Source organism: Eumetopias jubatus, unplaced genomic scaffold (assembly GCF_037043125.1).
Source record: "Eumetopias jubatus isolate StellerSeaLion01/CBP00866 unplaced genomic scaffold, mEumJub1_p1.0 scaffold_4, whole genome shotgun sequence".
In the NCBI taxonomy this organism is placed as follows: domain Eukaryota; kingdom Metazoa; phylum Chordata; class Mammalia; order Carnivora; family Otariidae; genus Eumetopias; species Eumetopias jubatus.
The window spans coordinates 141,868,161-141,880,437 of NW_028274810.1; positions in this window are offsets into that span (position 1 = coordinate 141,868,161).

Consider the following 12,277-nt stretch of genomic DNA (forward strand, 5'->3'; position numbering starts at 1 on the left):
CCAGTAAAGTCCCTGATGGAGCCCTCGCCTCTGGGGGCGCCCGGGGTCAAGGATAACACGAGGCAGCTGCGGCGGTGGGCACCGTTCGAGCTCAGTGAATCACAGAGGAACTCATGGGATCCCAACCCGGCATGACCTGCGCCCCCTTTCCTGAGCCCATGCCCCTTTATTGTTCTGTCTATAAAGAGACATCAGAAGCTGCCAATCCAATTACTGCCGTTTCTTCCTCTCTCGAGTGCTAGCGATTTCTAGCTGTTTTTAACTGAAACTGGGTGGCTTCCCTTTCTAATGAACTCGTGTGTCCTCTTCCCTGAGGGTGGTGGCTCTCATGACGGCTCACTTCATTCTGAGAGGACCGCTGAAACTTGGGGGACGTACAGAGTCACCTTTTTGTCCCCCCTCGGTCATCGGGGCTGGTTTGGAGGGATGAGAAGGACACTGCTCAATAGACGCCTTCCTTCACCCCACTGGCCCGGGGGGATGCGCCGAGACACCCGTGGGTCGTTCCAGCCTTTTCAATCTCCCGCGGAGTGGCTGACTCCGTGGGTGCGGGGCTGAGTGTGTGTGTGCTGATGTGTGGCACCGCGGGAGGAGGAAGACGGTTGATACTGTCATTATTTAAAATCACTTCCACCTACTGGGCTGAGTCACTGGCACATCACTGCCTGGGATTCTGCATCAGTCTCAAAAATAGATCTCTGTGGAGCTTTCCATCCTCAGCAGCACGCCTGTTCCCTCACTCAGGCCGCCTAGTGGATTTTGCACCCAGCCACGTCTCTGCCGAGTGCCTAAATCTCCCTCCGCAGCCTCCTGAGAACGGTGATGCGGCACGCTTGTGCAACACTTGACCTTTCCCACCCGAGCTCTGAGGAAGGCCGTGTGGTACCCCCACTTCACGCACAAGAAGGCTAAGGTGGAGGAGGCTGAGGGGCCCACCCTGGGGTCCCCGAGAACAGCCTGGGCCAGCCAGAATCTGCGCCCCCAGCCTCCTGGCCCAATCCTGAACCAGGAAGAGAAGAGAAAGGAGCTTTGGGTCTGACAACACGGATCCCCAAAGCGCACCTGCGGCGGGCTAAGCAGAGACCAAAATCCACTGTGGCTGAAGTAATCTGACCACTTGACATGTGATTTCAGAAGACATGAGACCAATTTCCTTTTTTCCTTATACCTCAGACTACGATAAATATTCTCTCCCTGCCCCTCAAAGTCCAAAACGAGAGCTTTCCTCTAATAGGCGTGACTGGTTTCCAGAACCCTTGTGACTATTCATAAGGAAAACTAATGATTTCCCAAGCAGTGAGTTCGAATGGTTCTAAGAACACAGCTTTAGGGCTGAAGCCAGCTTGTGCGGCTTCGGGCAAGTGACCGTGGCTCTATATCTAGTCACTCATGATTATTGTCATCACAGGGTTGCCGGGAAGGTGACACGAGATAACTAAGCACTCAGCACAGTCTGGCACTTATTAAACCCTCTGGAAATGCTGATGATAATATTGTGCATTTTCAATTAATTATCTCATGCTAGCTATCTGGTAGATGCTGGATACTGTAATGGCCCAGTCTTACTTTTTAAGCACTTTCTATAATGACAGTCCCTTAAGATTTATTTTACATTTGTCATATGGGTGACTGGAGCCCCCTACCATCAGGGGAGCCCCCAACTACCTGGTTTATGGTTTTTTTTCCAATTTCCATTTCCAGACAAACTCTTGGGAGCCTTCAAGGAACCCTAGTAAGTCTCAGGAGGGTTGGTTAACCCTTGTGAACAGTTCCCACACTGCTAAGAACATGAGAAGAGCCGCCCTCTGCATAATAACGGGGCATGCTCTCCAACAGGGATGTGAGTTGGGATTTCGGGATGCTTGAGTATTCCAGAGCCCCCTCTCCAGACAGGAACCTCCATCCTCCTCACCTCCTCACAGAGTCATGCCTCTTCTCACTGCACCTCTGGACCCGAGGTGTCCTTGGGGCTCTTTGCTACATGGATGCCAACCAGAACTACTCATGGCAGATGACTCATTGTCCCCACTTTGTCCCGCTCTGAGGAAGAAATGGGGCTTGGGAGCTTCCCCCAGCTTCCTACACTTCAGAAAGGAAGTTCTCAAAAGAGGCAGCAGAGGGATCTAGTCACATGACATTAGCAAGGGTTGGTGTAGAGATGGGCCATAGATGGGCCATCTGCCCAAAAGTGGCCTGCATAGAATTCAGACCAGCATTCCCACCACTAATGACTGCTCAAATGAAAAGTCCAGGTCTATCTGTCTGATCATCTGGGAACTAAAATAACAGAATCACAACAATAGATATTTATACAGCACTCACTCTGTGCCAGGCATGGTTCTCAGCACATTACATATAGTACATTAACTCTTCAGTTGTGTCCTTAGGCCCCAGAATGGACAGAAATCTGCATTCCTTCCAGGTGCTGGGGTGAGGAAGCATGGCAGGTGAGAGGGGTAGGAAAGGAGAGAGCTTTCTCTTTTCCCGATATCTGCGAACTTGGAATCCTCCCCCCCCCATCTCCTCTGAGATGTTCCTGCTTCACAGAAATCCAGCCTTTCTTCTGTTTTGGAATTCAGGCATCCCCCAAACATTCCCCTGTCCTGCTCCCCAGCCTGCAATGCCCAGTGTCCCTCCCCAACACCATCACCAGACCACCAGGTGACCGGAGGTCACATTTGCCTTCTCTGGGCCTCAGCTTTCTAGATCATCACCAGCATCCCTGCCCTGAGCAGCTGCCTTCACATCTGGTAGGACATAAAGGTAGAATGCATCTGGCCCTGGTAGGACATAAAGATCCTCAGTCCACAAGGAAAGATCCGGAAGGGACCTCTGAGCTAGAGAGTAAATATTTTGAGTCCTTTCAAGACTGCTAAAGAAAAAAACCCATGAGCTTCTCCAGGGTTGGAATTTTTTTCTTTGGCTATCTCCTGCAGCTCCTGCGACCAACACACAGCAGGCACTCCATAAATGTCTACTCAGGAAAAGAATGAATGATATCATCGTCCCAGTCCGCACACTCATACCTCTCTTCAAGAAGATCCAGATTCAGTATGTAGTTGATGAGCAACTCGTGGGCACTTCTAACTGGAACACAACACCTGTAACCGAGTTGAGAGATTGTGGTGGAATCATAAAAGCCTTCGCCCATCTACTGAGACAGAGTGAAGGCGGAAGTGGTCCTGATAAGGGCAGACACAGGCCGTCCTATAGAAATCCTGTCAGTTCAAGGATTTCACACCAGGTCAAAATTTCAGAGACTCCACGATGGGTCAGTAACAGACGATGGGAAAAGACATTAGGCTCTAGGGGTGCATGGGTGGCTCAGTCGGTTAAGCGTTTGACTCTTGGTTTCCGCTCAGGGTCATGAGATCCAACTCTGGCTCCACACTCAGTGGGGAGTCTGCTTGAGATTCTTTCCCTACTCCCTCCCTTTTCCTTTGCCCCTCTTCTTTCTCTCTCATTCCCTCAGAAATAAATAAGTAAGTAAGTAAATAAATAAATAAATAAATAAATATCTTTAAAAAAAAATGGAGCTCTAGCTTCGCTCAGTGATTCCCCAGAATGAGCACTGCCCCCCAGCCCTGAACCCATCTTCTTTGGTCAGAACCCCCAGCTGCCACTGACATGCCCAAGAGAAAGGCCCAAGGAGAAAAAATGCAAAGGGAGAACCGAACCAGGTAGAAGACAACAGAGTTACCTGCTAAATCTGTTCCCCTGAGAGGGAGGGAGAAGAGTTACCCGAAGGGAAGCTTGCGTAGGTAATGGAGATGCCATATCAATGCATAGAGAGTTGAAGGTGCTGGAGAGGCCAGGCGATGTGGTGCACTTTTAAAATAACTGATAATAAATGTATAGTTTTGATCAAATGTTATTTTACCAAGTTTTTAAAATGCAAATTTTGGTTTCCTTTAAAACAGCCCCAAATATTCTATGTCACTGTTGCCTTTGGGGAGGGGAAATGTCACTGACAAAATGAGTCCAAATGAAGCCAAACAAAATTCCATTGCCTGGTACGTGAGGGAATGCCTTTTGAATTTTCAGGATTTTCCAGAAATCCATACACATTGGCTATATGATTTGCAGGTAATTTTTAAAAGCAGTCCTCCTCTGCTTTGCTGTCTACGGTGGCACAGAACAACCCAGGCAGGTGGGGACCTCCGACAACCAATTGCAGGACGCGGCATCTGCCAGCCAGGGGTTCCGAAGGGCATCGGTGAAGAGGCACTGTCTAAGCTTCCCTGGTCCGAAGCAGGGCCCTCCCCCGTCTGGCTCCTGTGAGCTCTGGAACCTGGTCTGTTCCTAGTTTTCACCCTTGTTCACTCCATTCCAGCCACACTGACCTGAACAGTTTTCATCCATGCTGAGCGATCTCCTGCCTGAGCTGCTCCCTCTGCTGGGATGCTCCCACCCCAGGTGTCTATACGGCTGGCTGCCTCATCTCCTCGTGCACATCTCTTTCTAAGGAACCCTGACCTCCTACTGAAAACTACAAATCCACCCGTCTATCTCTATCATGCTTATCGTCCTCTTAGACTCTCTGTTTTCCTTTACTTGCTTGTGGTCTGTCTTCCCCCTCTAAAATGTAAACTCCACGATGGCAGAAACTTCTTTCTGTACACTGCCCTATCCCTAGCACATAGATCTTGGCTCTGAAAACACTTCCTAAATGGATGAACATTATGTATCGGATTTGAAAGTGGCTTTGCCTTTTTGACAGATGACAAAGGAACAAAGTCGAAAAGTTTTAAAATGTTATTTGTGATTTTTTACCCATGTTCTCTTTGAAATATTAATACTACGAGTGTTAATCACAAGCATCTGTAAAAAGGCTAGAGTTTTTTGAATGGATACAAGGCTTAAAATATTAACTGATACTGTTTTCTGTTTTTTTCCCTTCTACCTGCCTTATCCTCTCCCCACGCCCACCCCAGCTCTGCCTTCCACTACGACATATACATGTCCTGTTGGCTTTTCCCCCATTTAAGCATTGAGGCTGTTTTGTAAATTGAAAAATGCTACAGTGGAAGGAGAATAAAGGGATATTTTTAGCTTTAACAGCGTAGGCCCTGAGAAAATTCAGAGCACAGAAAAATCAGGATGAACATGGGCCAGATTTTTATACACTCAGATTAGAAAAAGATTTCCCAGGCTACTGGGGGCAGAGACTTGGAGGGCAACAGGAATAAGGGGAAGAACCCAAGACATGGGGCCTTTATACCTGACAGGACCTTTGGTTAAGGAGCTAAGTCACCACCCTCAGCCTCTACCCCAGTGGGCACCAAACACCACCAGGGCTGGGGAGCTCCCTGGATGTCCTTCTCATTAACTTCTTTTTACAACACTTTTGGCTGTAAGTAACACATCTGTCCAAAGATAACTTAACAACAGAGACACTTAATCATCTTATATGATGTCCTAAGAAAGAAAGAAAAGTTGGTTTGGCAACTTAATGTCATTTAAAGCCCAGGCTCTCTCTTCTCCTACCTCAGAGAACTGTTCTTTGCTTGTTTGTTTTATTTTGTTTTTAGGCTTGTCACCTCATGGATGCAAGATGTCTTCCACAGCTCCAAGCATCACATCCTCATACAACTGCATCCAAAGATATAATGAAATGAGACAGGGAAGAAGGGTTCTTGTGCATATTTCTTTTTAGTGGGGAGGAAAATCTTTGCTAGATGCCCTTCAGCAGACTTCCCTTTACATCTCATTGGTTAGGACTGGGTCACATTCTCTCCCCTAGCTGAGAGTGGAGGCCAGGAACATCTGACATAGTCAGTCTCTATTGTGGGTAGAGAGCTCTTCTAACAGGGTATGAAAGGAAAGGGAATCTGGACTACTCTACTGAGAGGCAACCAACAGTGTCTGCCACAATCTCTCTGATACCAGGTTGTCTGTCATGCATTAACTACCTCCAGCCACCATTAGATAGGGGGCACCTGTCTGTGCCCAGGAATCTGTCCTTTTCTGACTTATGTTTTAATGTCCTGAACACACGTAAAGCTTCTTCAAGAAGAGGAGGTCCCTAGATACCTGTCGAGGTGAAGGTACTGGGGGAGGGAAACATTCGACATTGTCCCTGGGGCAGGGCTAACTGGAGGGTTTGCCTGGGATCCAACGCCTTGCTACCCCTTCAAGCCAAGACAAAGGGGCACTCCCTAGCCCCCCATCATACTAGAACCCAAAGGCCCTTAGCCACTCCAGGCCCTGCCATCACAATGGTCACTAACACAATACCGTGAGAAGTGTGGATTCCAAATCATAGTTTTTCCAATGACCAGTCTAAGTGGAATATCCCAAGGAATAATATGGGTTGGAAATAGAACGTGGTTCTGAGAAGGCTGGAAGGGGGGATTTATTTCAGTAGTAAATAAGACCAAGACTGGCTGCTGCTTTATTTAGGACTTAGAAGCACTGTTTTGATGAGTAAAAATAGGTTCAAATAACATGAGCATCTGTATCTAGCTGTATTTCCTTTTTTATTAAAATGGAAGAGCCCAAACACTGGCAGCAAAATCAACACAGATAATCAAGCATACTAGGGAGGAAGGCAATAGGTAAGTGAGAACAGAATACCAAACAGGACGTTAAAAATAATTGTACTTACACACACACACACACACACACACACACACACACACACACACACACACGATGTAATGTATTGCAAAAATAACAGTTATGTGGGATGATGGATTAGTTAAGCTGTTCTCTTTTGTAGAAAACAGATATGAAAGATAACTGACTGACTTTGGCTTTAGACATATTGGAGCAAGATTTTGCTAGAGCTTCACTGCCTCACTCGCATTGAGGCTCTTTCACACCCATTACAAGTCCCACACTGCAGTGGACGCATCAAGAACTAACTTAGCTCCAAGAGAAGATGAGTAAAATGAGCTGGCTGGGATCAGGGAAAGCAGCGAGAGGGGACAGTTAAGTCTCCATGTGTAAATGTAGATCATGTGTGTTGAGCTCAGAAATTTCTCTTATTAAACATATTCTATGTGATTCATACAACATATTAGGTTTAGGAGAATAAAAATATACTGTTGCACAGAGAAGACAAGTTGTATGCCTATCCTAGACTCATGACTTCCAAAAATTCACCTTCCAAACTCTTCCTTGTATATATGGCTTCTTGATCCTTTATTGACAATCTGTTTTAAAATGTTATTCGTGATTTTTAACCCATGTCCTCCTTGAAATATTAATACTATGAGTGTTTATCACAAGCATCTCTAAAAAGGCTAGAGTGACCCTAAATGTCCCTTTTTGATATTTTGTAACTGGAAATCTAGGCTGAAAGAAATTCTTGACAGGTTACTTAGTTGCTGGCTAGTTTCCTCATTAAGTTACAAAGGAATGATGTACTTTAGAAGCTAGAAGCAGCTTCTTGACCCTCACTTGGAGAGATTCTTGGACTGTGCTAATGAGCACTTAGAAGGAGGAGACAAAGTTCCTGCATCATTTACAACTTCTGTTGGTTCTGCTTTTCAAAGCTGAACCTATTGAGGAAATGGCAAAAATAAATCTGCAGTGTTTCTTGTTTGATTTAGTATTTAATTATTCAAGAAAATGTATTCTGCAAAAACACTAAAGGAAAAAATTCAGTTGCATTTAGCAGCCTCACAGGAAGAAAGCAAGTTAGACTAGGGTTTTTTCAAACTTTTAGGGCCACAAGCCACAGTAAGAAATACATTTCATGTCACAAAGTTTCACAAAACAGTATTTCTGCTTACAACTTGTGAAGCACACTAATGTTTTTTATTTTATTCTATTCTGTTCTGCTCGGTTATCTTCTATTTTCTTTTTCTTTGTTTCTTTCTTTTCTTTCCTTTCTTTTCTTTCTTTCTTTCTTTCTTTTCTTTCTTTCTTTCTCTCTCTCTCTCTTTCTTCTTTCTTTTCTTTCTTTCCTTTCTCTCTCTCTCTCTCTCTCTCTCCCTCTCTCCCTCCCTCCCTCCTTCCCTCCCTTTCTTTCTTTTTCTTTCTTTCTCTGTCTCTCTCTTTCTAAGAAAGTGCTGCTTGAACCCCTCTATACTGGTTTCACCACCCTCTGATGGATCTTGGCCTGCATCTCAAAAACTCTGGATCAAATGGTGATTGTACATTAACAAGGATTAACATAAAAAACATGTTAACAGTCACTTATAATACTGGGGCTAAGGGAATAAAAAAAAAACCCATGTTATAGACAAGACTGTATTAGCAGGCTTTGTGGGATTTTATTACTTCTTCTTTTACTTAAACCAAAAAAAAAAAATCTGTGTTAATTAAAATAATGGACTTGAATACGGTCTCACTGTAAAAAATGCACACCATCCAACTAAAGTAAAAATCTCTGTACACCACTCCTCACTCCCCACCCTGGGCTTCCCCAGCAGTGACTCTTTCCAGGCCTTTCCTAGGCATTTACACACATATAGGTCTCTAAAAAGATGGAGTTTTGCTCTCTGTTTTAATAATACAGTCACATATTACAATACTGCTCTTCAACTTGCTTTTTTTTTCATTTATTAACTTGAATAATAGCTAATGTCTATTGAGTTTGTGCAAACCCCCATGCTAAGCACATTATATTAACATGCTTTTGGAGGACTCATGAAAATGTTCAGTTGGATTGAGAATAAATCATTTCTTAGAAAGCCTTTTAACCTTTTAATGTTTAACAATTCCCGGGATGCCTAGCTCTTTGTCTATAAACATGAATCTTCATATATTTTTTCAACAAGTCTTACTCTACTTATCTGATTCATGTTTCCTTCCATGTTATTTTCTCGTCCTGTTCAGCAGGCTGGTTTTCCTCAAATATCGGGGGATCCCCAGCTTTATGCGTGTCTTTGTGCTGAGTGTCCTTCTAGGTCTGTCTGTGAGCGCTGGGTCTGGCTAGCAGACTGCCTGGGGAACAGGCAGGAGGGGGAGCGGGCAGGGCTCCTTCCTCCTCATCCCTTGCTCAAAGACTGCCCTGTCCCCGGGACACAGCTCTTCACTGTCCTGCCAACATCTCCCTAGAAACACACACACCTTCTTACTGCAGCTTGGCCCAGAATGATTTATTTAAAATTTTAAAAAATGAATAAACAACCACTGAAACTAGAGGTGTCCCTAAAAAGAAGTTCTTCCACTAAGTTGTAGGAGCAGAGGATCCTCGGAAAAACTCTGGAGAAATAATAATAAGCACCACTAGAAGCAAAAAGTCCTTCCACAAAATCTCAGTGAAGATCTGGAAGAGAGAGCTCCATTATCCGAACGCATCAGCTCTGGGATTCCACCTTCGCTCACGGTTATAGTCAGGACACACGGTCATCACAAACCCAACTGAACCCTGCTAAGGCCAAAAAAGGGAATTTATTGATATAACTTAAAAGTCCAGGTACACATCAGGCTTCAGAAAATTCTAAATCCAGGGGCTCAAACTAGGTCAGCAGAAATCTATCAGTTTCCATTTTTTAGGTCTGCTTTGATTTTCCAGGTTGGCCTCATTCCCTGGCAGGTTCTTCCCTCTCCTGGTGATCTCAAGATAACCACCTCCATCTCTGGGCTGCCTTTCTATCCAATCGTCTGTCCCATTGGAAGGAGAAAGGCCTCCTGCCCAATAGTTCCAGCAAACGTCCCAGGTCAATGTCTCAGGGGCCTGGTGTGGGACGGGTCCCCATCCCTGGCCCAATCACTCTTAAGCTGTGTCATCAGGGCCCACCAACCATCCCTGAGCTGGCCAGCCGGCTAAGTACCACCTCACAAACACTGAGAAGTGGGGCTAGAGGATCAGGGTACCATTACCCAAAGGAGGAGGACCAGATCTGGGCTACCAAAAACAACCAACAATCACCTCGCTCACCGTGTGCAAGAAGAGCTATCTGGTATCACAGAAACAAAGGATTCTTTGGCAGACAATGACCACAGGATCATCAAGAAAGGAAGTAACATTCACAGTGATATTTCAGAGAGTTTAGAAGCATGATAGGTGTAGCAGGCAAATAAGGGCCCCTCAAAATGTCTACACCGTAGTCCCTGGGACTGTGGATATGTTATCTTACATGGCAAAAGGGCCTTTATGGATGTGATGGGTCAGAGGCGGCGGAATGAGATGTGATGTCTCGTGGCTGGTGCTGAGCTCTAGGGAGGCCCATGCAAGGACCTGAGACAGACTGCTATCTGCTCAGGGTGGCCCCAGCCAACAGCCAGCAAGGAAACAGGAACCTCAGTCTTACAACCTCCTGGAAGTAAAGTCTGCCAACAACCCAAACCAAGCAAGGAACCTGATTATTCCCTAGAGCCTCCAGGACACAGGCCTGCCCTTACTGGATAAGGCTGTGTCCGACTTTTGACCTACCAAACTGTAAGATGATCAACTTGTGTTGTCAAAACTACTGAGTTTGCAGTAACTAGTTGTGGCAGCAACAGAAAACGAATACAACTGGAATGGCCCTGGCTAGTGCCTCTCAGACTAAGGGCAGTGGAGAGCCCCAGGGGCATTTTGCCAAACGATTCCCCACTGAGAACTGTATCAGGTGCCTTAATGATGTGATCTCATCTGACCCAGGGAGGCAGAGAGGAGAACCCAAACACCACTCATGAACAAAGGGGCTACGTGCCAATGTCACACGCCTCCACAGTGGCTGAGTCAGGATGCAGCCCAAGGTGTGTGTCGTGGGAAAGAGCCCGTGCTCCTTCGACCACATCACACTCAGCAAGCGAAGGAGAAACCGGAAATCGGCTAAAGACAACACACACGCCAAAACACAGGCACACACCTCTCACAATGGGAGCCAAGGGTCAAAGGAGGCACAAGGAAAAGACTTCACAAAGAGAAAGGGGCATTTGAGCCGGCCTAGAAGGAGCAGGCCCTTCCTAGGCAAAGGAGAAACATGGGGATGTGAAGGGGGCGGGGGGGGGGGGCAGTGAGCCCTTGAGAGAGAGAGAGAGAGGGAATGCAAGCTGGCAGGGTAGGGGGCTGGGGGAGGTGGTGAGCAGAGGGAACAGGTTGACAGACAAGAGTAAGGCTGAAAGACTGGGTTGGAATCGTATTTCCAAAGAGCTCTGTAGGTCACGCTGAGTTTAACTGTATGTGCAATGGGGATCCATGAAGATTCCTAAGCAGAGAGTGGCCTGGCCAGGCTACATTTATAAAAGCTCCTTGGGCGATGCCCAGCAAGGGCTGGGGCACGGAGACTGAAGGCAGGCAGGGGGCCCCTGCACTGGTCTAAGGTGGGAAATGTGAGGCCCGTCTGTGTCAGGGAAAAGTGCTTAGTACTCACTGCCAATCCTCACAATAATGCTATGTAGGAGTTACCTTCTTTTTATGGATTGAAGAGACAGACTCAGATTAGTTAGCTTGCCTAAAGTCATAAAGCTACTAAAAGGCCAAGTTAGGATTTTAATTCGAACTCCTGTCAAGAAGCTAGACGTTAAAACCTGTGCTTTTAACTACAGAAGAGGGAGCAGAATTAAGAGCTATTTTAGAAATAAATGGATGGAATTTGGTAACCAATTAAAAGGGAGGAAGGTTGAGGCAGAAGGGCAAGGTCTCTGCTTGATTGACTAGGCATGTGCTAGGATACAGGAGGTACAGGATGGGGGAACCTAGTGCGCTTCCCAACCAGGGACAGCACCACACCCCTAGGGGCATTTGGAAATGTGCAGGGGTGGGGGTTGTCTTGGTTATTCCAGTGACTGGGTGGAACCAAACATCCTTCCGGGCATAGGACCATCCCACTCAGCAGAGAACTGTCACATCCCAAATGCCAAAAGTACCCTTCCAAGAAATACTAAAGACAATCTCAAAGGACATCTACCTGCGAGACCAGAGAGATGTGGAGATGACTGAATTTCAGAAAATAAATGACACCAGAATCCATGAGAGAGGATGACACTAAGGGGAACTCACAATGAGAGAACGTTCTGGAAAACCTGCAACATCAGTGTCAAAGTGTGGTCTCTGGAGGAGCCGCAGCATCACCTGGAGTCCAATTAGATGCAAAACCCTGGGGCCCACCTAGACCTACTGGATCCGCAGCCCTGAGGCGGGGCCGCCACCTGGGGTGCCACACAACCTCGGGGTGATGCTCATGCACAGTCAAGCGTGAGAACCGCGGGCGGGAGGGGGCACAGACGGAAGGTGGGGGAAGCTGAGCAAGAGCAGAGAAGGAACGAGAGTTCCTGGGGGAAGAAATGGTCAGCAGTGACAGATGCTGTGGAGTCAAGCAGAACAGTCACACGGGATTGAACAGGATGCTCTCCAGGCCTCTGCCAAGAATAGTGTCGGTGGATGGACAGACAG